The sequence below is a fragment of the Pteronotus mesoamericanus genome, unplaced genomic scaffold (genome assembly GCF_021234165.1).
Source record: "Pteronotus mesoamericanus isolate MK-2021 breed Mesoamerican mustached bat unplaced genomic scaffold, CSHL_Meso_final scaffold_533, whole genome shotgun sequence".
Taxonomy (NCBI): Eukaryota; Metazoa; Chordata; class Mammalia; order Chiroptera; family Mormoopidae; genus Pteronotus; species Pteronotus mesoamericanus.
This window is the reverse complement of record NW_026555320.1, coordinates 2,824,705-2,849,207: the sequence shown is the minus strand read 5'-3', so window position 1 is coordinate 2,849,207 and position 24,503 is coordinate 2,824,705. Positions and strand designations below refer to the sequence as shown.

Genomic DNA, 24,503 nt, shown 5'->3' with positions numbered 1-24,503 from the left:
GGCTCCTGGTAGCTTGGTCATGTCCCTCTGAAATGTCACAAGGAAAAGACGTCAGCTGTGATGTGATGCTGAGGTGCTGTTAAATACTAGGGAGGCCGCCTGTGTGTTTGGAGAGGGAGTGGGCCTCGGGCTGGAGCGGAGCGCTGGATGGGGAGCAGCCGAGGCCGGAGGCCCTCACCCGTGGGCCCTGACAAGCCCGAGCTGTGTGAGTCTGGGTGGGTTACTGAGCTGCACCTGCGTTTCTTTCATCTGTAGAAGGAGGAAGTAGTGCTGACCTTACCAGATTCCCATAATAATTAATTGCATAATACCGATGACTTTAGTTAACAAATAATTAATTGCCTGGCATACTGTCAGGACTTGTATTTTGCAGAGATGAATGACCACCCTGGGGAGTGTTCAGCCCTCCCCAGAGCTCCCCTCCTACTGGGAAGTGACTTTTAAGGAGCCTCGTCAGAGTTGGTCCTACCACACTCCTCAGGAGGGGGCGTGGTTGGGATTTTGCCCTCATGTTACAGAAAAAGGTCATTGTTTGACGGGAGGGTAGAACAGGCAGCCTCGGGTGAATGAGCAGATGTGTGTGGCAGAAAGAGCTGTGTGTGGGGCAGTGGGAACTGGGACCCCTGCTGTCTGTGTCCCCGAGCCGATGGGAAGAGGCTGGGGTCTGGCCCGGGGAGACGTGCTTTAGGTGTCGTTGAGCCTGGCCTCTGGGTCCATGAGGCCAGCTTGGTGATACCCGATGCTCGGGTGCTGCTCGGAGGCTCGGCAAGGTGGGCGGAGAACCTTGTCCGTGGGAGGGAATTTGCCTGTGAACCCTGCCCCGCCGAGGGGTGGGGTGGGGGTGAGTTTATTCATTCATCCATTCGCTGTGCGTCCACTGCACCTGTGTGCCATGTGCTGGGAGCAGCGGTGGACAGACTTGTGGAGCTTCTGATCTGGGAGGGAAGATATGTGAAAGCAAAATTGAGGGAAGGCAGATCCAGCTGACATCAAATGCTTGGGACCGTTCCCATCAGAGGACCTGCCTGGGAAGAGTGCCCTCCGCCAGAAGCGGGCGTCGCCTTCAGCCGGTACAGGGGAAAGCGTGGAAACCCGCCGGCCACCTCTCAAAGCCGTGGAGCGTTCGGAGGGGGCAGAGTGAAGGCCCCTGGGGGAAAGCCTCCCAGATGTGGTGCTCCTTTCTCCAGCCTGGGGCCTCTGGTTGCTCATCCCTGAGGGAATCTGATAGGTCATTCTTAATTTGGGCCTCATTTTTAAAACCCAAAAGTTTGTCACCTGTAGAAACTTGGCAAAAAGTAACAAAATCCTACCAGAAATGGATGGTACATACGTTCCATCCCCATGTGTGATGCAGGTCGTTTTCTCTGCCAGTTGGCCTCACCGTTATGGGCCGGCCTCCCGTTGCCCAGCCTGGGTCTGGGCCTTGCACCCTGGGTGCCTGTAAATTCTCCTGTGGGTCCTGGAAGTTAGTGGGGTGTCTGCTTTCTTGGGTTTTGGGGGCTTTAAGGCAGGGGGTGGGGTGGAAACAGAGAACATCTAATTTCCAGAAAGGTGCCACAAGGGTCAGGGGTTAGGGTTAAAGTTAGGCCCATTGCTGGTGGACATCAGGGCTCTGAACACCCAGGAGGCCACTGTTCCCCATGGTGGGTGCCGCATGGGGTTCTGCACCACGCAGTGGACTCAGGTTACCTTGTTTAATCCTCAAGGCCCCGCTGAAGCAGCACCAGCCCCACGCCAACCGGAGCAGAGCCAGCCTCTGAGGGTCCTGCAGTTTGCCCAAGGTCCCGCAACCGGCTAGCATGGGGTTGTGATTACCTGCTGCCTACCTGTCCAGGCATGTCACCCAGCTGCCTCCACACCACTGCACACTCCCCACCCGCTATGAGAATGGCCCCATGGGAGTTTGGAGCCTTGCCTGGCTGCTCAGAGGAACTGGTCCCGGCTCGTTGTGTGTGAAGGACCTCGGTGTGACCTTTCAAGCTGGGGCACACTTGCAGTGCTAGCTGTTCCCTCTGCTGCCCCTCCCGGCCCGCTCCTGCTCTGTCTATAAGGGCAGAATTGGGATTCTTGCCTTGGAGAGCCTCTCCAGACACCTCCTGTGCCACCCGAAGGCTCCCCCTGAGGCCTACCCCCGCACCACCCTGCTGTTGACATCTTTCCTCCTCTGTGTCGCTGCTCCCTTGAGAACCTGAAGAACTATGGATTGTCCGGAAAATGAGCCTTTTCCAGCAGGCCCGTGTGTGTGCATTCGCCTGGAATCCTGAGCCCCGGCTGAGGCCGAGTCCCCGCCCTGGCCTGTGAGCACCAGGTGCCTGCTTGCTCCTTTTGCTCCGGCGCCCGGTGTGGAGTCCCCAGCACAAGGGAGCCGGCCAGTAGTTGTGGACTGGTCACCTACTGGAGGGGCTACTACATGCCGTCTCCTGTGCACGGCTGGTTTCCCAGTTGCACTCGGGGTCAGGAAGCATAGGACCAGGCTTGGCCTGGGGTCAGCTTCCCACCCTGCTCTGCCACACGCAGGACGTCAGCAGTCGCCTGGACGAGGCCTGTGATGGGCCTGGCATGTGGCTGCAGGGCCTCGAGATGGAATGCCGAGGAGTGAGCCCTCTTTCCGCTGCCGGGACGCTCAGACAGGCACTGGACCCGGCCTTGGTCCTCGCTGGCTGTCGTCAGGCTGCAGGATCAGGCCGGAACGCTGCCCCACCCTTTCTTTTTGTCCCTTGAGTGCCACCACCTTTTTTGTCCAAGGCGCCTTCATTCTCCCCCCGAGTCCTGGTCACAACCTGTCTCCTCTGACTCCGCCCCGTCCCTCCGCACGTCAGGCAGCCCCTTGTTCCACCTCACTGCCACTGACCTAGTTCCCGCTCTTATCTGCAGTCCTTATCTCCCGCTTCCTTACTGGCCTCAGCCTCCAGCTCCCTGCCCTCCGTTCTCTGCTCAGGAGCCTTCAGGGAATGCCCGCACTCAACCCTGAGTCTGATTCTTGGGGAAGCACGCAATGGGCAATCAGATCTGTCCCTTTGCACAGATGGTCTGGTGTCTTCTGATGTTATAACACCACCCATCTGTCCTTGGGGCTGCAAGGAGCACCAGGTGAGAAGGGCAAAAGTGAAAGCTTAGCCTGACCTTTGCAGACGCAAGCAGTCTGGGCCTGTTGTCCCGAAGCTTCTCCGCAGCCCTCCCCTTCCTGCCTTGGCTGGCCTCACCCTCACCCTGCCCTTCAGGGTCTGCTGCCTTTTCCGCCCAAGCTGCGGGCCTTTCTCCTGGCTCCCTGGTCGTCTCATTCTTGTGATGTCAGTCTAATCGTCCTCATTTCCACAAATGAGGAAACCCAGGCCACACGGTGCATAACCTGCCCAAGGTCACCCAGCACAGCAAAATGGAGCCAGCTTGCCCGCTGAGCTCCAGCCCAGAGCCCATGTGCCCCACCACGGTGCGGTAGCTCCTGGAGGCAGTGCCAGGCCCGTGGGCGCAGAAGGGCAAGACAAGCCTCTGTCTTCAAGGAACTCTCTGACCCCTGCCGCCCGCCCGCCTCACCCCTTCCTGTGGTCCCGCCCGCCTCACCCCTTCCCTGGTCCCGGGGCAGTATAGAGCTGCGTGGTTCTGCGCCCAGGTGTGGGTCGTTCAGCGCCAGTCTCATCACTGCATCGTCAGGGTGAGCCAGGCTCCGCTGGCTATGCGGCGCCCGCCACCTCCATGCCCTTGGAGCACAGCTCCCGCTGCAGCTGCAGCCACAGCCGCGCCAGACAGGAAGTCCCTTCTTCCCACACAGGGTTGCCCTCGCTCTGTGGACGGGCAACAGTGAAATTGTGAAACCTGCCAGGTACACCCGCAGTGTTCAGTCCCTTCCTACCCACCCCCTCCCTCACCCCTTTGTGCCCCTCTCTCTTCTGACAGTTTCCCACCCTGGGCCCAAGTCAGACTGGAAGGGCCCACCCTGGGGCCAGTTTCACCTATTCTGGGGGCCTCGTTTCCATGGGTGATGCCGGCACGGACCCTGTACTGAGCTAACGAGGCCTGTTTGCCTGGGCCTTGGAAAGTGGCTTCCGCACCTGCGCTTCCTGTTGGGTCTCCAGCAGTCAGGGGCTAACGTGGAGGACCCAGCAGCTGGAGCAGCTCCCTGTTAACCCTTTCCTGCCTCCTTCCATGGGGAGAGCCACAGACTGCCCTGCGGCTGCCCCGGTCGGTGGTCACTCCCAGTCCTCAGGGAATCTCAGCCACCCTCCCCAACGCACACACATGGACTGCAGCTGGGCCCGCTCCAGGCTGGCGCTGGAGCATCTCACCTGGTTTCTGGTCTCCTTGTCTCCCCCCACGACTCACCTTTGAGGCCGCCAGAGTGCCCTTGCAGAGCGTCGGCCAGTGCTGGGCTGAGCCCGCCCGTGGTGCCAGAGGGAGGCCCTGCCAGCCCCCCCACCCCCGACTCGTCAGTCCTGGCCGGGGCCTGCCCTGCAGGTCTTGCTGGTGCCTCCGCTCTGCTGCTCTCCTGTCTGCCAGGAGTGGTCTCCCTTCTTTGGGCCCTTGGTAACCTCCCATTGGACATTTAGAATTAAGGGCTACCTTCCTCCTTGACAGCACCTGCCCCTGCCAGTTCCCCAGGGGCACAAGGCGCTCAGCGAAGCCTTCCACTCCGCTCCTGGCGGAGCAGCACGCTCTGAGTCCGCTGCTTTGAGCCCCTAAGGTCCTTGAGGTCTGGGTTTCTGTGTCCTTCATCCTTGTGTCCAGGGCAGGCCCGGCACACAGAGGAGCCGGGGGCTTTGAGGGAAGAGGGACCTCATCTCTGCCTGGGCGGGAGGGCAGCAGGGGGAGGTGCAGCGCACCCCCCCACCCACCCCTCCGCGGCGTTCCTGGCGGCCGACTGAGCTGCCGGTAGGAGTCCTGTGGTTCCATCCCTGACACCGAGGGTGCACGTCTTTTCTCCTTAGTAGACCAGCGAGAGGTTTATCAGTTTGGGGATGTGTCCAGACTTGGTACTTTACTGATGTGTTTGCTCCTCGGTGAAAGGAACTCTCACTGGGTGCGTACCCCTGCCTCTTGATGGGGGGAGCCCCAACCCTGCCTGAACACGGGACTCCTACTAGCAGCTCAGTCCGCCACCAGGAATGCAAGGAGGGGCGGGGGGAAGAGGGGGCCGCACCTCCTGCTGCCGCCCTCCCCACCCCACCCAGGCAAAGAGCGGTGCATGCAGAGGGGTCCTCCGCTGTTCCTCATCACCAGGAGAGCGGGCCTTCACGGTGAGGCCGACCTGCCCGGCACCGCGGAGCAGGCAGGCCGCTCTGTGAGCGGCCAAGTGGTCACTGAAATGGAAACCTGGAGCCCTGTGTCTAAAACCTCACGAAGGAAACTTTAGGCCAAGGCAGCTTCACTGAAGTGTTGGCACCTGTTTAAGGAAAAAACAATGCCAATCTTGTACAACCCTAGTTTTATTTGTAAAAGTTTTGTTTCTGGCAAAAGGATGTCACACACTGTAACACAGGTGGGGCAGGTTCTGTTTGGGGCTGGGCTGTTTCTGAAAGCCCCTGACGTCCTGCCTCAGAGCCCCTTCTTCCCACAGGCCCTGGAGGGACCTGGAGGTGTTGGCCCTGCTGTGAACCCTCCAGTTCTGAGCCTCTGAGTCTCTGAGGCTGGGGGCCGGGGGGGCCGTGAGGCTGGCCTGCCCCTCCTGCCCCCACCCCAGGCAGGGAGGGCCCCGCCTTGTGCCCTAGGCTGGCATCGCCCAGAAGCGGTTCTCCCCCTCGTGAATGCTCACAGACCCGCCATGTCTGAATGGCGGTTCGGCAGGAAGGCTGGCATTGCCGTGCCGCCGCGTCTACGTGGCCTGCTGCTCTGCTCACCTGCTCTTGCCCCACGCGTGTCTTTATTGCACTTGGGCCCCTGCCCCATGCACAGCATCCCGGGCTGGGGAACCCAGCCTCACCCTATCGGCAGAGCGCAAACTGTGCCCCACCCACGGGACTGCTGGGCTTTTTAAAAAATGCTCTTCAGAGAGCTGGGTGTTTTCTCATTTTATTAATGAATAACTTGGCCTTTGCCGAGGCACTTGAGTGTCTCTGGGTTTCCAGGTGGTGGCAGCTGTGGCTGCTGAGTTTGCCATGCTCGAGGGCCGGGAAGGGGCACAGCGTTTGCAAACGATTGGTCCCAAAGGCTGCCTCCACAGTCCCACCCCCTCCTGCCAGCTGGCCGAGGTTAGCCCCGCTGGAAAGAAGCCTTCCTGTGGGGTTGCCCACCTGCCCACGTTGGGGGAAGCCAGGCCTTTTTTCCTCCTTCACCTCTGTCCTCACAAGGGGAGGTGTCTATCGCCTCTTCCTTGGTGGCAGGCGCCTCTGGCTCCTGGGGAGCCTGCTGGCTGGCACTTGGCAAGGAGCTTTTTATTTGAACATCCCAGCTTTAGGTCTGCTTACTTGGCTGGCTTTTAGTCAGGGAGGGGGCCTAGGTCGGGGGCCTCTGTGGGGTGTCCTACGCAGGCCCCAGCAGACCCGGGAGCCGGGCAGAGAGCCCTGACTTGTTTCTCTGTCACGAGTTCATGCTCTTCTCTGTCCCCCCTCTCTGGCATCACCACGTGAGCGCCTCTCCGTCCTGGGCCTGCCCTCCCAGCAGGGTGGACAGGCTCTGGGGAGAGGCCCCTGGTGCTCCCCGCAGCAGCGCCCCGGCCTCCCCGCGCCCCTGTCTGCGCGCAGCCCCGCCTGCCTTGGCGTTCCCCTTCACCGTCACTCCTGCCCCAGTCTCCCGTGTTCTTGCTCCCGCCAGGAATGTCCTCACTCCCGCCTCCCCTCCTGCAACACCCAGGTCCTGCCCGCCCCTCAGTAGGAGTCCCCCCCCACCCCCAGAATGCAGTTGGCCTCTTGTGTAGCTGCTGTCACTCATGCCTGCTGCCTTGTCCCATGAGACCAAGCAGCCCAGGGCTGAGAGAGTGAGGGGCAAGGGGCATCTTGATCTGTTCATCTCTCAAAAGCTGTTCTGCGGGCCAGGCCTCCAGCCTTCTCCCCCATAGGTGTGTGGCTGAGGAGTGCTGGGGTCTGGTCACCACCGTGAACACTGGCAAGAAGTGACTCATAAAGCTAATGCCACTCTTGGGGAGGCAGTTGTCAGTGGCAACACAGGCTCATAGGAAAGGCAGGACAAGCAGCTCTTCCAGTTCTGATTTAGGTGTCAGTGCCAGCTCGTTCTTATCTTCATCACAGCCTGCTCCTCAGAACACCCATCCACGAGAGTCCAGGCAGGTCATGCCCGCGATGAGGTGCTCAGTGACTCCCCCTGGAGGGCCGCCCCTGACGTGCAGGCCAGCCCTGGCAGGGCTCTGTCCTGGAGCCTCTCACGGGATCTGCAGGCATGGTCACACGCCTTCGGACGCATACACGTAGACGTGGACACACGCACATCCTGCAGGCTTGAGGCTGCTGCGCCAGCAGTGGTTGTGGAGCGAGGGCAGCCCAGGGAGACTCTTCCTGACGCGGCTGGAAGCGGTGTGGCCGTAGCCTTCTCGGGGGCCCTCGGTGCACCCAGAGAACAAGCGCGCTGCGTCAAGGTTGGGATGAACCTGCCTTCTCTAGCCTTCTAGAGAGGTCGGGGACAGGAGGAAGACCTGATTTACAAGACATTTTTCCCGTGGAAACTTAAAACTAATCCTTGTCCCCTCCATTTTCCCTAGATAATGTTGCAGGGTGAGTCTTGCTATAGACCTGGTCCAAGTCTGAGTATGCTACTCCTAAAGGTGACACAAAGTTATTTCTGGGATGGGGTCAGGAGCCTGGCCTCCCTGGGTTGCTGGTGACTGTTCTTCCTGAGTCTCTTCCAGCTCAGCTGGTGGCTCATGGCCAGTGTGAGTCCACTGTGGCACTGACCAGCTTCGTCCTCACTACCTAAAGCCTTCTAGCTCCTCCTGCTAGTGTTCTCTGAAGGCACTCGGGGCTGGGGCCTGGGCCAGGGTCGTGGGCTTTTTGCATTCTGTTGAGGGGAGTTAAGTGTGGCTTCTACGTGGTGATGTCAGTTAACTGCCGCAGACATGTGCCTCGCTCGGAGGCAGGGACTCCACGCCAGCCCTGGCCCACGTGTCTGCCTCCTGAGATGCCTTGTTCTTCGGGAGCTGCCTGGACGGCATGGGCTGGAAGTAGGAACGTTTGTCTGAGCAGGTGGTTTTCTCCTTTGCTTTGCAGGACAAGGAAGATGGGGAGCCCAAGACCAAGCAGCTCAGAGAAGGGGAGGAGGAGGGCGAGAAGCACAGGTAATGCCCACACGCAGCCCCGGCCCTGCGCTGACCCCAGCTGCTGTTGGCTCTCACGTCCCCCAGCTCCGTGTTCAGAGTCGCCCCCCTGTTCCTGCCTCTCCACACTCAACAGCATGGCTGTCCTGTTGAGACCAGAAAATGCCTCCCTTCTCCCTCGCCGGAGCCTTCTCTGCACCCTTTCCCCCATTCGCCGTCTGACTCCTAGCCACCAGCCTTTTCTTTTGACCCTCATGTTACGTCTCATCTCCCCTCAAAGCCCTCACGGGGCTTGGCTCTGCAGCACCTGCAGAGCCGGGGCCGTCCGGCCTGGACCGGCCGCCTCTGGGTTCCCTCGACCACCCTGGCCACCCACACAGCCCTTCCTGACAGCGTCCCCCCCAAGCTGTCCGCAGCCTGGTGCCCCTTTCCCTCCGTCCCCCTTGGACGTGCCGGCCCTGTGTGGGGCTCAGCTCAGGCCTCTGCTTCTTTTTCTCTGTCTCCACTCTCCCTTCGCCCAGCAGTTCCTGGAGAGTGTTTGTCTTATTTTACCAAGTCCTGTCATCGGGTTGAGTCAACTTAAGTTGCCTAAACAAATCTGTCTGCCCTGTGGGTGCAGGCTCGGGAAGGCTGGAAGCTCACCGACATTCAGGGACCGTTGTGCATCAGAAATGCCTGGGACGCGTTTTCGGAAGCAGCCTGTGGGGTGGGCGGGGGTGCCCTGTGGTTGGTCTTCGTGAGCTAGGGAAAGCCTGCATGTCAGTCAGCGCTTCCATGCCCAGCCCGCGGCTGGGGCCACGGCTAGTTGTGGAGCTCCGCTCGGGGCCAGACGCAGTGTGTGTGTGGACAGGTGGCCTCGATGCCCTTTGCCCTGGGCCTGCGCAGCACCTGCTCTCTGGGAGGGTGGGGGTTCCCTGGGAAAGCTGACCTCTGTGCTGTTTGCTGAGGGGGTGCAGCAGGAGAGGGGGCTGCTTCCCGCAGGGGGCTGGGCCGGCAGCCGGGAGCAGGCCTCCCTGAGGCCATGGCCTCGCGGCGCCCTCGCCAGCAGGAGCAGACCCCTGCCCGGCGCAGGCCCCTCCTCTCTGCCCCACGCAGGGCCCACCTCAGAGGGACGTGGCCTCGCAGTGTCACTGGGACACATGCCCACCTGTGACTGGACAGCGCCCAGCAGCCCTGCGGGGTCCTGGCCACCTCGCTTGGGCCCAGAGAGGGTAACGAGTCTGAGTGGAGAGGCTGGCAGTGCTAACGGGCAGCGGGGGACCCCGCCACCCCCTCCCTGGGCTCTGCTTTCGTGGAGGGCCCTAGCGCCCCCAGCACCTCAGGGGGACTCGCTGGTGACAGGGACAAAGGCCAAGGGGTTGCTCCTGGGCCGGGTGACCCAGCCTTGTGTCATTTGGGGGTGAGTGCCCATGCAGTGTTCCCCATTCTGTGGCGACCGCTGAGAGAACCTCTGGTTTCCTTCTAGTTTGCTCTTAGCTTCTCAGCCGTTGGCTAGAGCCTGACTCCCAGTGTCCAGGCTGCCTGTGCTTTGCCGGGGAGGTCGCTTCTCCGAGCCCCCTCCTCCTCCTCAAACAAGAGAAGGGTCACTGGTTAGCGGGTGGATGGGTAGGTGATATAGCGGAAGACTTGAACGTTGAGCCATGTGACTGAATCTCAAACATGGTGTTGGACAGGGGCCGAGGCAGGCCTCAGAATTAAGACACACGGGGCAGGAACATTGGTCAGATTTAGAAGCACACACAACGACATGTGTGTCATTCAGTCAACAAGAGCCAACCTGATTGGTTTCCTGATTGGTCCAGGGCACCGTGCCGGGCCCCGGGAGGCAACAGTGGGCAAACCCCGCCCCTCCCGCCAAGCTCCGACATTCTGTAGGGGGGCTGGACTGTTAGCCAGGCAAGCGTGTGGTAAGAGGTCAGGGGCTGTGCTGCGGAAGCTGCAGGAGTGTCGCCAGGCACGGGGGCCGTGGGGAGGAAACAGACAGGATTAGGAAACGGCTTCGACCCACTGAAATGTGTGATGGGGAGAGAGGGAGTGAGGGAGAGGGGAGAGGATGAGAACAGGAGGGACAAACCTATCACATATGACTAAGTGTTGCTTTTGTTGGCTCCGGGGGAGCTGAGTGCATGTGTTACTCTCTGGACTTTTCTGTGAGCCTGAGATACTCGTAATAAAAACAGTGTGAAAAAGCAGGTGAAGGGGCGACACAGTGTCAGGCTCCTGTCAGTGAGCCCTGGAAAAGAGACCCGCTCACCGGCCAGGGCACGCGTGATGGATCCGAAGGCCCCTCTGCAGTGCCGTGCGGAGCCCGCCACGCCGGGCCCGCTTCTGTGCCCACCGCAGCCCAGGGACCAACACGCTGGACGCTGGGCTGGGTTCTGCTTCTGCGTGTCCTGCGCGTCGGCCTCTCTCCGGCCCGGCCTCTTTGAGACAGTGGAGTGTGGTGGGACGGCACGCGGCTCCTGGCAGTCAGGACCGGGCTTCCGCAGCTGTGCCCCCGGGACGCTGGGCAGGTGGGCTCGGACTTCCCCGAGCCTCCCAGACCCGGCAGGGCCTCTGCCCGGTCGCTGCCGCGGTTGTCAGGAAGCCCAGCCTTAGCTTGGAGTGGACTTGGGTTAGCGTTTGTAGCCCCAGGAAAAGAGGACTTTTCTGGCCTTAACTGGCTGAGAGCAAAGGGAATGTGGGGCACAGCCTTGGGCTCAATACCAAAGGGCTAGACCCATGTGGGTTTAACCCCAGACTGCAGGGCGCAAGGGCTTGGGCTGGGCTTTCCAGGAAGAACCAGAGGCTACAGAGTCTGTGTCCGTCCTAGGAAGGGGGACCTTTCTCCTTGTTTGGAAAGGGACTCCCTGCAGGATGCAGTGGCCTGGGAGCTGGCAGCACAGGGGACAAAGGGGCGACCTTCCAGCTCCACTGGGAAGGGGAAGGGGACTGGCTCTGAGGCCAGTCACAAGTGAGTTCCTGGGCTCCTGGGAGGTGAGAACAGCCCGCTTCAGTCCAGGCCAGCCCCAGTGCTGGGCAGGACGGCCCGTGGGCAGGGCCCGCTCAGCCCGGGGCAGCAGGACGAGGCCTCACGGAGAACGTGCCTCTTGAGTTGGGTCTGGAATCCCAGAGGGTAGGACTTGGGCAGCGAAGGCCCAGAAGGAGCAGTGTGAGAGGGAGAGTGATTGTTGTTGGAGAGGTGGGTACAGATATCCCCCAACGCCCACTCAAACCCCAGCGAGGCTCTGTGCAGGTCACTGGAACAGGGCGGAGGATTTAATGGTGGCCTCGTAGGCACTGCACAGACATGTGGCAGGTGGCCAGTTCCTTTGACTGGTGTTCACTAGTTCCCCATGCACTTCCTTAGACACTGGTCAGGACTTAGGGAAGTGAATACCGAGGTGATTCTTCGTTCAGCAGCAGGCGCCGGGATTGTGGGAACTAGGCAGATGGAGAGAGGTCAGGATTTAGAAGCAGCTCCTGGGTTGAGGCCAGGCCCTGCCAGTGACCAGCCTTCTGACCTTGGGCAAGTCATGTTGCCTCAGTGATCCTCCTCGGCTGAGAATCTTCAGCTGAAGGATGGGGAGAAAACCCGACTTGCTTCCTAGGGAGTGGAGCAAATGCCGTAGCTGTTTTCCCAGCTGGTGCTGGGGCTTTGGGCTGAAGGAAGACACTTTGGGGCCCTCCTGAGAGAGCTGAAGGACCCAGGCACGCCTGGAAAAGGCAGATTTGACGCCTACGTACGGCCTGTGCTAATGGCCTGTGCAAATAGGGCAGCAGTGGGGTGAACAGCAAGGTGGACGGATGAGAGTAGAAATAAGCCTGCGGAACCAAGAAACTGGTCAGTAGGACCCCTTTGTAGAGCTCCCCGTGCTTGGTACAATAGATAGCCCTCCGCAAATAAGTGGCGTCACTTGGCAGATTTAGTTGTGTGTGTCCAGATTCACTGTGGGGCCAGTGTGCTTCCTCAGCTGGTGGCCGAGGAAGTGGGACTCCAGCGGGACTGAAGGCAGGCGCCCCGGACAACGCGTCGTCCCCCGCCCCCCGCCAGCGCGGCCATGCCGGGCAGGCCATCGCCCACCTAGCTCTGCCCGTGCTCCTGCCCGGCTGCCCAAGGAGACTTCGGAACCCTGGCTGTTCAAGCTCCTTTGCTCTTTTTTCCTTATAAACTACAGTCAGCTCACTAATACCTTTTTAGAAGCATGCTAGGATTTTGATTGGAATTGCATGGATTCTCTAGATCAAATTTTCTCTGTAAAGTTTTTATGCTCTCTTCAGGATCTTACCCCACCCTCACACAACCAGATCCCCACTGGGTGGGAGCCCCTGCCCCTCTGTGCGGCCCAGGCCGGGCTCTGCATACGTTCCCACCCCCAGAAGGGCCCGGCTTTGCCTCTGGGCTGGGTCTGCCCTCTTGTGGCTGATTCTGCAGGGGCGTCCATGACTCTTCTCTGACATAGACCCCCCAGCTGCTTTAAATCTAGTGTGATCTGGGGCCCTAGAAAGCCAGCCGAGCGCGAGGGGCATGGGTGTCAGCTGCTCGTGTTTCTTAAGCCCTCAGTCACTTCCTCCTCAGGGGAGGTCGGCTGGTAGGTGCCGGGGAGGCGTTTCTGCGTAGAGCTTGCGGTCCATGGCCACCCTGCCAGGTGGGAGGAGAGGGGTGCTGCACACCCCGTCGGGCACAGGGCAGGGGAGCGTGTCTTGTTAAGTTCCTGAACAAGCAAGCTCCAAACCCTCAGCCCCCACAGCAGCCGCCTCCCTCTGGCTTTGGATCAGTGTCTGCCCCCAGCCGGTGCCGTCACCATTCAGGGACAGCGATTCACCTTGGGGTGGGTGTCATGTCCTGCAGGAGAAAGTGGGCTGCTAGCCTGCCTTCTTTGGGATGGAAAACCGGTTCTCCAGCCACATAGGAGCAAGGTTCCAGCCCAGCCCTGGCCCCCGCCCTCTAGGCCGGTAGATGCCAGGCCTTCTCCCCTCTGTGGGGTCAGTCCCCAGGGGGGTGTCGGAGGCAGGGTGTGCTCGCAGACCTGTGACATCAGCTTGGTTAGGAAACACTGCGGCTCTAGGCTCCCACCCCGCCCTCCTGCGGTAGCTCCCTCCAGCCCCAGGGCGTCCCAGCACAGCCCCAGCATTTGTGCTGAGGCAGCAGGGCAGATGCTTGCTGTCACCCTGTTCTTCCTGATCCTTTGGCTCAGGAATGGGCCCCGGGCTGTGGGTGCATGAATCAAGAAGGCGCTGGCCTCAGGAAGGTGCGTCACGGAAAGCAGTGGGAAGCAGACTCGCTGTGTGACCCGTTGGGCGCTCCCCTCCTGTGTGGGGGGGAGGGGCAGATCGGCCGGTCCTTTCTGCCTGGAAACAAGTCTTCATCCTGTGCGTCATGACCCTTCGGTGCTGCCGGAGCCCTTCTCATGGAGTCTTCTTCATGCTCGGGGTGGCGGCAGTGGGTGGGGGTGTGGTCGCCCCTGAGGTGAGGAAATCTCTGCTTCTGCAGGTGACTTGTCAGAGTCTCCCCGCTGGGAGGGAGGGGAGCCCGACTGGGACCCCCGCGCCGTCCCTGTCTGGTGGAGGGCATGATGGAGCCCGTCCAGTCCAGTCCCATCGTGCCCCACGTTGGGGAGCGGGGCCACTCCTGTCCCCTGCCTGCGAGCTCCCCAGGCAGGGCAGGTCCAGTTCCGCTCCACCCCCTTCACCCTCAGTGCTGCCCCCAGAAGGGGAGGCGCTGTCACCTTATCCTACATGCCCTCTGGTCTGGGGCTGGAGGGGTGGGCAGCAGGGGTGCCAGGCAGCTGTGTGGCGAAGGGGGCCCCTCCGGCAGCCCGCAGCGGGGGCGGCAGCCAGGTGAGGTCGCGCGCCACCCACCTGCCTGGAGCGGGCAGGGCGATGGACTGTAGGCTCCTGCCCCCCACCAGCTGGGCCCTGGACAGCCAGCCTGGCCAGTCCCGTTCAACCTTGTGGGAGTCCACTCAGCTGTCGTAAGCCTTTACCCCCTCCTCTTTTAAAATGAGATACTTTCAATTGTAGAAAATTTAGAAGGTACACACTAACGTGTATCTTTGTGTGTCCTGCTGTGTTACAACCTTTTTCACACACCAGGTCATGACCATCTTTTGATCAACATACTTCTGTAAAACTCTCAGTGGCTGCTGATATTTCTTTGAGAGTGCTACCATCATTTATTTTTTAGTCCTTGTTGTTTGGCATATCAGCTGTTTCTAGTTCTTTAAGTGAACATCAGCTATGCGTTTTCAGGGCAGATCAGTTTAGAGCCCCGTGAACGGGACTGCGAACAGACCACGTGACCCAGGTGTGACAGCAGCTCCGGCAGGGCAGGGGCCTGACTTCACTAACGCTTGGCCCTGGCCATTGCCTTGAACAGCCCCCCAGGGCTGGGCCCCTGGCGCTCCTGGCGGGGCTTGGGCTCACGGACTTGGCGGGGTGAGCCTGGGCCAGCATGTCCGACCGTCTCTCCCGGTGGGGCTCCCGCCGGGTCTCCCCCGAGGTGGGCTCTGGCTCTTCCGGCCTGCCTGTCTTTAAGGTGATGGCACGACTGCGTTATTTCTGCCTCTAACACCAGTGAGCCACGGTGGTTTTAGGGGCTGGGGGAGGGTCCTGGCAGCAGCTGGGAGAGCTGGGGAGATGGGATTGGGGAACGAGGAGAAGTTTCAAGAATGGTGCTTTCGGTCAAACCTCCAGGGCTGGGGGGATAGGCAAGACGCAGCATGCCTCTTCTCCCTCAGGAGGCACCAAGGGTGCAGAGCGCTGGCTGAGCCACCTGCCCCTGGGCAGGACCCTGGTCCCTTCGTCAGGCAGCCCTCTCTCTTCCATAGTGACTGCTGCCCCCGAGGAGCCCGGTGAGCGAAGCTGGGGTGGGCGTCCACCTCCCGGCCAGAGACTTGTTTGGATTCTGACTCTGGCTCTTCCCTCACTCAGAGGCCTCAGGCACATCCATGAATCTGTCCAAACTGTTTCTCCATCTGGAAAGCGTCAGTCACCACCACCACCTCGTGCGGAAGGGCCGTCCTGAGGGGCACCCTCCACTGGGCAGAAAGCATTATCCTGCTGGGCACCACCTGCCCTTTGAGGTGGGGGCAAGACATCAGGACAGCTCCTCCCTTTTCCTGACCCGTCTGAAGAGGCGGCTGTCGGTCCACGTGATGTGGCCCTGTCTAGCACGTGGTCAGTTCTCATGTCATGTCCTCCACCCACCCCACATCCTCTCCGTACATGAGGAGGACAGGAAGCCTGGGGTGGGCTGTGGGGTGGAGGCGGGGCTGGTGGACAGAAGGGGAGAGCTTTTATTGCCCTGTATCTGTGCCCTGTCCCCGGAGTGAGGCCAGAGTCACCTCCTGGGGGAAGCTAGAGGACAGTGTCATCTGCCTATGAGCAGGGAAACCACTGGGCGCTTCAGAAGTTTCATTTGCTATTAAGCCAGCTATCAAGTGTCCTAAATTAAAGTGTTGAACAACTACCAAAGAGAAACATCCCTCCGTGACCCGCTGGTTTGGTGTCTGTGTTCCGTCCCGATCTCGTACTGGACCTGCGATAATGTGCTTTTGCCCTCACAGCCCGGGGCTGTGGCCGCACTGTCCTGGGCTGCTCTGTGCCCACCCTGGCCTTGGCCGTACTACTCGAGGGGGCTCTGCCCGGTGGCTGGTGCACGTTACGCCACACGTTATGCTGTACGTGGAGCAGTTTGGTTTTTGCTTTTCCCTATTTTGTTAGCATTTCTGTGAACAGCCAGCAGCTGTTCAAGGCAGTGACCATAGAATAGTCCTGGATTTTGGACATTTTGATGCATCTTGAAGGAAGAGCTAGGTTAAGCCTCTGGCGGCACCCAATAAGGCCTTGTTATTTACGTTGGGAACGTAGGGGTGTCTCCATGTGCGGAGCCTAAAGCTAACAGGTTATTGGCAGGGGGAGGGGGCGTTCCTGGAAGAGCCTCCCTGTCTACGCAGAGATGCTGACACCTCAGGACAGAGCTGGGTTCCTGAGCCTGCAGGCGCGTCCTGGGCTTGACTTCCCCAGGGTCTGTGCCTGTGAGGAGCGCCTCTGCCACCTCTCTTTCTGGCCCCTAAGGGGGCCTGTGTGGTAAGGAGGGGCCCAGGAAGCTCCTCACCGCACAGGGGGGAGGACCTTGTTCTCAGAGCCGGCCAGGGGGGGCGTGTGGGGGGGTGGCCCTGAGAGCGGCGGGGAGAGAAGAGAGGCAGCAGCCCCCGACGGTGAGACGGGGGTATGAACGAGGGGGCGAAGTGGGCAGGGGGGCCCGGGGCAGGAAGCCTCCGTGAGCAGTGTAGATTTTCTCTGAGACCCATTTACTAGAGAAGGGGTATCTGGAAGCTCCATTGCACTTTGGAATTCTAGAATTCTGCTCTTGGGCTTCACATTTTACAGGGAACACCAACTTTGTCCACTGCCTTCCTGTGAGCAGCACACCTAGAAGGTGTAAAAAACACCCTCCAAGCGTGATTTCCCCAGCGTGTCCCTGGCCAGCCCATGCCTGGCGGCCAGGGACCTGACCGTGAGGAAGACCTTGTCGTGGTCATCGTGCCTGTTCAGCCACTTGACAGGCCTCCCCAGATAGCGGGAGGAAGAAGAGGCGAGGAAATGAAAAGACATTTCCCTCTTTTAAGAAGGAGACTCAGTAGGATGTGAACTCCGGCATCGCCCTGCTATTTGGCCACAAAGACGACGGAAGTCGGACCCGGCCACAGTCCCGCCCTCTCTACAACTCCTGGACACCACTGCGTTGCTTCCTGAGTTGTCTTTCCAAGCCTTTAAGGGGCCCCAGAGGGCCTCAGGCCTCCCGGAAAGCCCTTTTCCCCAGTGCCCTCTCTGAACTCTGGGGTCAGCCAGAGGCTAGTGTGTGCCCAGCCCGGGCTCCGTGGGTGCTGGAGGGGGTCTCTTGGAGCTTGTAGGGGCAGAGTGTGCAGGACAGACACACAGCCACCCGGGGCCACATGCATGGGGTATGATTTCTGCTGTGTACAGGGTAGGGGTGCCAAGAGGGGGCCCAGGAGAGGAGTGGTCAGTTGTACCTTGGGGTGGGTGGGAACATTTAGGGGCTGCTCACAGTGACACCTGGTTGGATTAGCTCTTGAAGTCCAATGGGCAGGAAAATGTGTAACAGACAAGGCTGGCAGTGACCCAGGGGACACACTTGATTGGACAGCAGGCTATGGGGACCAATGACAGATGGCGCCAGCACTGGGTTAAGGAGTTTAGACTTGCTTTCGGGACCCTGGGGGCCCCGGATCAGAGGGAAAGAGAGTGCAGGTACCAGGGGGCTGCTGTGTGTGCCCTCTGAGGGGGAGGCAGCCAGGCCCTGCGCAGACCGGGGCGCCCACATGGAGGGGCTGTTGGTGGTCCGGGCCCCTGGGTGCAAAGGGCAGGGTCCCGAAAGGCCCTGGGCCCACTGGGCCGCCCTCTGAGATCATGTCCTTTAGACTCTGAAGCACTCCCTTTAGTGTTTCAAGGAGAACAGGTCCTCTGATGATTCATTTTCCCAGCTCTTCTGTGGCTGGAAAAGTCTTTCACTGAAGGCCTTTTAACTAGATTTGTGGTTCCATTGTCTCTGCTGAAAAGTCAGCTGTCAGTCTTAGTTTCTACTTTGTTGGTCGGGTGTTGGTCTGCTTTAAGAATTTCTCAGTCTCTGGTGTTCAGTAGTTGGACAATGGTTTGCCCAGGGATGCCTTTTTTTTTTTTTTTTTTTTTTTTTTTGGAGTTTGTAGTGTTGCTTTAATCTATGGCCTGATGTTTTTCATTGATAAAATTTTATAGAACAACTTTCAGTCATTATTATCTCTTTAACTGTTGTTTTGGGAACTCTAATTACGTGTATGTTAGATCTCTTTATCTTGTTGCATGTGACTCTTACGCTCTTTTCTGTCTTTTCTAACTTTTCTCCCTCTGTGCCTCAGTCTGGACAAGTCTCTGGCCTATCTCACAGTTCACGAATCCTTTCGTCACCTGCGTCCAAACTGCTTTTAAACCCACTTACTGAGTTCTTAACGTTGGTTATATTTTCTGTTATAGAATTCCCAGCTGATTTTTATAGTTTCAGATTCCCTGCTGAAATTCCCCATCTTGTGGTTTACTGTCCTCAATTTTTATTTATTTCAGTTATTTTACATTTCATTTTTGATCATTGCAATATCTGGATCTCCCATGAGTGCATTTCTGTTGTCTTTCTTCTTTCTCATGGCTTTGATTGAATCCTGGATATTGGGTGTGAGAAGTTCTAGAGATAATTGGAGGTTCTGGCTAATGGGTTTTCCTCTAGAGAGAATTTATTCCGGCCTCTGGCAGGCAGCTGGGCTAGGCGTGCCCTGACCCGCCCTCTCGGGACTGAGGAAGAGGCCGCCTTGCACCAGTGCCCCTCACGTTGCCCCGCTGCCCATGCCGGCGGCTGCTGATGCCACGCTGTGTGTCAGTCTAAGGATGGGGGTCACATGGGGGTCACAGCAGAAAGCCTGGGGCTTTGCCAGGACCCTACTTCTTGGCTGCCTTGAACAGACTTTTTCCTCTTGGCCCCATGAGATTGCAGGAGGTTCTGCTTGTCAACAGACGGCTGCTTTGAGGGGAAAAAGTGGTCCACTGTCAGGCTCCCCCAGAGCCTCTCAGGTCCTTGTTGCCTTGGTGCTTCCCTGGGGCCAAGAAACAGATTTTTAAAAAATATACAGAGGTGGGCAAAAGTAGGTTCAAGTACCCACTTTCAGGGGTTACTGGTTAATTCAGGGGTCCCCAGCCCCCAACCACACTGGTCCTGGCCTGTGAGGAACAGGCCGCACAGCAGGACATGAGCAGCGGGGAGTGAGAGGAGCTTCCCATGTCACCTGCGAAACTGGTCCCGGTGTCAAAAAGGCTGAGGACCACTGGGTTGGATTACCAGCCATTTACCTACAAGATAAATCATAAGTAAGCATACGAAATAATAATAAGAGAACAATACAATAATTAATGAATAAGTAATAATACAAGAATAAACTCTGTGTTTGGCCTACTCACCACTATAAACCTACTGTTGCCCGCACCATATCTGCTGTCGGGTTTCAGCTGTTGCAGAGGGTGGAGGGGCCGAACCAGGCTCCTGCTCTGGGAAGGCCAGGCGTCGGCAGCCCCAGGGCCCACGACCTCTCCCAGAGACTTGCCCTGTGGCGTTTGGCGGTGTTGGGGGTGGAGGTGGGAGGGGCAGTCAGTGGGGCATTAGTGAGAGGCTGTCTCTTCATCAGCTCTCAGAGTGAATCAGGAGGCTGCGAACCTATTGCGAACCCATTCCCCAGATGCAGAAGCTGAGGCCCGGAATGGGACAATCCCACAGTGGCTGGGACCCGGGTGTTCTTGATTGCTTGACCAGTGGTCAGCTCTAGGGGGAGTGGGGGACAGTGAGCCACAGGGCTGCTGGGGGCGCCTGGGTGGCTTTCCAGCTGCCTCTGGGTCTCCCTGTGCCCCTGAGCCGTGTCCTCCCAGAGTGGGGTAGGGGCTTGGGCACTTGCTGCTGTGCATCCTGGGGACAGTTCCCATTGACTCTCCTTCCATACTGATTTCTCACAGAACCCTGGAGCCCGTTGGAGAGTGACAGTTTTTCTCCTTCACCTATCCCTTCTGTTTCCCACACCCAGTTTCTCTTCCTCTTTTTGCCCCACCCAGAAGGAAGATCACGCCCCGCTGCAACCTGGCATTGACCGAGCCTGAGGCAGGCATGAGGGGCTGGGGCACAGGCGGGCGTCCCTGCTCCTTAGCATGGGCAGCAGGCATCCTTGGAAGTCCATGCTGGGACCCTCCCCCCCAGGGCACAAAGGCTCCGCCTAGCCCTGGGGCTGTGGCCTCGGGCCCTGGCAGAGGGGAAGGGGCAGGGGGTACTGGTGGTAGGGGACCGAACCTGACACACCAGGAAGTCCCTGAGTCCAGATCACTGCCACCTGCCGCCTCGCCTCTGGAAAGGCCTGCCTGCCCAGAGAGACGGTTCGGTAGACAAGACTGTGGGAGGCCTCCTGTCAGGAAAGTGTCCGCTGTTCTGGAGGCCCAGGACTTCTTAGGGGCCCTAGTCCTTGGAAGGGCCCAGAAGAGGTGGTGGGGAAGGAGGAGGACCCACGTTGCAATCTTGCCTGGCTGGCAGGTGTGGGGGCCACGTTGGCCTCTCCAGAGGCCTGGGTGGTCTGACCCAGTGGCTCTGTCTCGCCTTACTAAGCAGGAGCACCCCCCTCGTGGAGTCATCCAGGGGCCCCGCCTGGGGCACGCCTTGCGTGTGGGTTGGGGCTGGATGAGCAGCTGAGCCAGGGAGGCCAAGGGAGTGCTGGGTGCAGCCAGCCCTGCCCCGGGGGAGTCGGCTAAGAGGACAGTGTCACGGTGATTGCTGGCCGTTGCAGTGTGTGACTCTGGTCCCTCAGGGCTCCGCCCTTCTCAGCGGTCTTAGGGTCTGCCCTGGTAGCGTTTTAAGGACCTTGCAGGGACAGAGCTGTGCCGTTCTCAGGGCTGCCCAGGGGGACCGTGGCTGTCCCAGCCTTGCACTGTCATGCCTGTTCCCTCAGCCCTTGCAGGCCATTCCCAGCACACAGACCCTTGCCGCCAGGAGCTGAAGGACTGTGTGCCAGTGGCTGCAGGGCACGAAGGCTGAGGCCAGGCCTGCAGAACCAGTGGGTGGTCACTAGCTTGGTCTTCGAGGAGTGGTCCTGTGACCTGGTGAGGGTGGGGCGGTCTGAGTTCCTTTAGCTGTGGAAGGGAGCTCATCCAGGGGAGACAGAGCATGGACGCCATGGCACCCCCTGCCCCAGCCTCGGACGAGCGCCTGGGTGCGGGTGGGGCCCCGGGAGGGCAGCAGCCTGGCTGCCGAGCGGCAGAGGGCGCTGAGGCTCGGGTGGGGGCGTGGGCCCGCTGACGCTGTGTCCCCCTGGTGCTCCCCTCTTCGCCAGGCCAGGCCATCTCCAGAGAGGAGGGGCGTCGGGGTGTCAGCCGCTTGTGTGGCTTTGTCACAGTCTGACCTGCGTGTGTGAGGTGACCGAGACTGCGCCCCGTGTTTACTCTGTCTCTGTTTGTTCTTTGCTTTCTCAGGGAGCTCAGGCTGCGGAACTACGTCCCGGAGGACGAGGCCCTGAAGAGGAGAAGGGTGCCCCAGGCCAAGCCAGTTGCAGGTGGGTCGGCCGAGTCTCCGCATCTGCGCCCCATGGCACTGTCAGCTGCCTCCACCTGGGGGGTGTCGCCCTCTCTGAGAGAATAACTGGCTGGCTGTGCTGGGGCTCAGCCGGGCCTGGCGTTGGGCCTCTGGGGCCTTCTGTCACCGTCTCCTGGCAGATGCGCAAGTAGTCGGCCGGGTGGCCGGGGCAGCAGTCAGGGTGCTGCGAGAGAGGCCTGTTGGTTGTGCCTGTTCTGCGCTGCGCGCAGCCTGACGGGAGGCCTCCAGGGGCCGGGCTGGGGAGAGGCCACCTCTCAGAGGGACCCCTCTGGGCTGAGAAGTGGGAGTGGCCCGGCGACTGCTGGCAGGTCAGATCAAGAGCCCCCAATGAGGGGCTGGTTAGGCACTCAGAGAGCAGCGGGCAGGCAGCCGCTGGCTGGGGTGGAGGCGTGGCAGGGCCAGAGCACACCGACAGCGAGGGTGTCCTCATGGGGCGGGGGCGGGGGGCAGCACAGCCCCCAGGAGCGCCTGGCCAGCGGTGGCCTCTCAGAGATGCTCGGGCGCTTCTTATCACTCAGATCCCTGGCTCTTTTTAGTCTTTGTTTTTGTTATAAATCATTAATTAGATGAGTAACAAGTGAATCAATGCAATTATCTCGTAAAACAGTAAAGTGTTACCCAGTCGGCCACACCCCAATCTGTTTCCTCATCTCCTTGCCCCTGAAATTCCCAGGTGTGTCCCAGGTATGTTGGGCCCCACTCTGGTGGGTCCAGTCGCACCAGTGGCGGTGGGGGTGGGGCAATAAAGCAGGACAGTGGAGAGGGACGGGGAGCTGGTCCCATGCCTCAGCGTCAGCACTGGCCAGAGGGGGTGAGGCAGGGCCAGGGGCCCTGCGGGAACATGGGGCGCCATGACAGGGTGAAGGGGCCCGCTGAGCCCAGGTTTGGTGTTAGTGCTCCCAGCGCCTGCACCCGCTGGGGCAGGGCCCTCTGGGCCAGACGGCCTGGAGGCCCATGGCACAGTCAGCAGCTGGGACGTGCCTGAGGGCAGGCCGCCTCCAAGTGGCTGGGCCCCAGCTGGCCCAGGGCCCAGAGGATGCCCTCAGAGCCCAGGAGCCCCTGGAGACTGGGAGGAGCGGGGCCTCCAGGCCCTTCACAGACCCAGACTTTGGACGCTTCCAGGCAGCTCTCCTTTCGCAGCTGCGGGGACTGGGGCAGCCTGGGCTCTGTCTAGTCAGCTGGCGGCCTGCTGCCGGCTGGGGGCCGAGGGGGGCGGTGGGGACAAGAGCCCATGGTCTCCTGGGGACCTGCCTGCACCCTTTCCCCTCTGCTGTGGCTGCGGTGTGCCCACGGAGAGTGGCAGGGCCTCTCCAACAGGCCTCCGTTGTTCTCTTGCTCCCTCTAGTGGAAGAGAAGGTGAAGGAGCAGCTGGAGGCCGCCAAGCCTGAGCCCATCATCGAGGAGGTGGTGAGTGCCTGGCTGGGCCCTTCTCACCGCTCCCGTGGCTTCTCCTTCCCTACCTGCCCTCATCTCCCTTCCCATCTTGCTGCTGCTTTTTTCCCTCTCCACCTCCCTGCTTTCCCCCTCCCTTCCACCTCTCCTTTCTCCCATTTCCCTACCCTGTCCCCTGCCTTCCTACCTCCTTTGGGGCTCGGCCTCTCAGCCCTGACACGTGTCTCCTTGCTCCCTAGGACCTGGCCAACCTCGCGCCCCGGAAGCCTGATTGGTGAGTGTTGCTGGGGGTGGGCGGGGCACTCCTGGTCCGGCATCAGCCACCGCCTGGGCCTGCCCACCCACGCAGTGCGGGGACAGACAGCAGAGACACATAGCTACACAGGGCATTACTGTCTGAAGTAACTGCTGAGAAGGACAGAAATGGAGAGAGAGAAGTGACGGGGTGGCACCTGGAGCGGGAGAGGGCTCTGGTCCGGGGGGTGGCAGTACCCTCAAAAACAGTGGAAACGGTGGAGGCCTGCCCTACCTCAAAGCCCCCCGTCACCCCCGCTTTGAGCAAGGCTGACCTTTGCCCGCAGGGGCTGCAGGGTGGGGGAAGATGGTGGTTTCTGTCCCAGATACGCCCCTTCGGCCTCCGTTTCCTCTTTGAACTGAGGAAGCTCAGCCTTCCCCAGAGTCCCTGAGCCTGGGCTGAGGAAGGGCTGAGGAGGGCCATGTGGCCTGGGCCTTACCTTGGGCCACAGGCAGGGCCCGTCCCTCTGTCTGTAAGTCTGCCCAGCCCAGCACTGAGGAAGGCGTTCAAATTTGATGAAACAAAAGCACGGGGCCCAAGGCCCAGGAAACCCAGAACCAGGGAGGCTAGGCTGTGTGTGCACTTCTGGGGGCTCCCGGCGGTGGAGTGAACAGTGGCTGGAGGAGGAGCAGGACCCACGGTGGGCCGGGCAGGCCGCTCCCTGCCGGTGACTGCGGGGACCCCTGAGAAACCATCCACCCTGGCACACCTAGGCTCAGTCCCTGTGTGCGGCGGGTCTGCGGGGCTGGTCCCGGCCTCCCTGGGTCCGGGAGGGGCGGCTGCTGGAGGGCTCGGGGGTGCAGAAGGGAGACAGGAGCACCCTGGCCTCCTTCCCAGGACAGTCCGTCCCTTCAGACAGCCGAGTGCGATTCCTAATGCCTGCGGGGCTGGGGACAAGGTGCGCCCCTAGGCTACAGCAGGCCAGCCCTCAGCCTTGGGCCTCTACCGCCTCCCTGCTGCAGGGACCTCAAGAGAGACGTAGCCAAGAAGCTGGAGAAGCTGGAAAAGCGGACCCAGAGGGCCATCGCCGAGCTGATCCGTAAGTGCAGGGCCTGGCCAGGCAGGCTCCCTGCCTTCTGGGTGGGGGCCCAGGCACAGGGCCCTTCCCACCCCTCCTGTCTGCTGTCCCTGCAGGTGAGAGGCTGAAGGGCCAGGAGGACAACCTGGCCTCCGCAGTGGGAGCCACCACCGGACAGGAGGCCTGCGACTCTGACTGAGGCCTGCCCTGTCCCCTCGCCCGCCCATCAGGCCTGCCGGGGAGGAGGATGGTCTTGGACAAGGGCGGGCTGAGCTTGCCCTCACTCCCAGTTTGCCTTCAGAGCAGTGGCTCCATGCACCATCAGTCTGAACCCCGTTTGGGGCGAGGTCAGCGCCTTGTCTCCTGTGTGGCCCCAACCACCCTGGTGCGGACAGAGCCAGCAGCTGTTCTGTGGGCTTGCTGTGTCTGTAAATATGTATCATGTATTGTG

The 24,503-nt window shown here is 60.3% G+C and overlaps 1 long non-coding RNA gene across 1 annotated transcript in view; it reads left to right on the top strand.

Moving 5' to 3' along the window:
• The window catches only part of LOC129087721 (uncharacterized), a 37,288-nt gene extending 14,556 nt beyond the window's left edge, over positions 1–22,732 (top strand). Inside the window, exons 2-3 of the long non-coding RNA XR_008530922.1 lie at positions 21,227–21,306; positions 22,693–22,732. This is a non-coding gene — a long non-coding RNA (uncharacterized LOC129087721). The remainder of the gene's footprint in view (positions 1–21,226; positions 21,307–22,692) is intronic.
• The last annotated feature ends 1,771 nt before the right edge of the window (positions 22,733–24,503 follow it).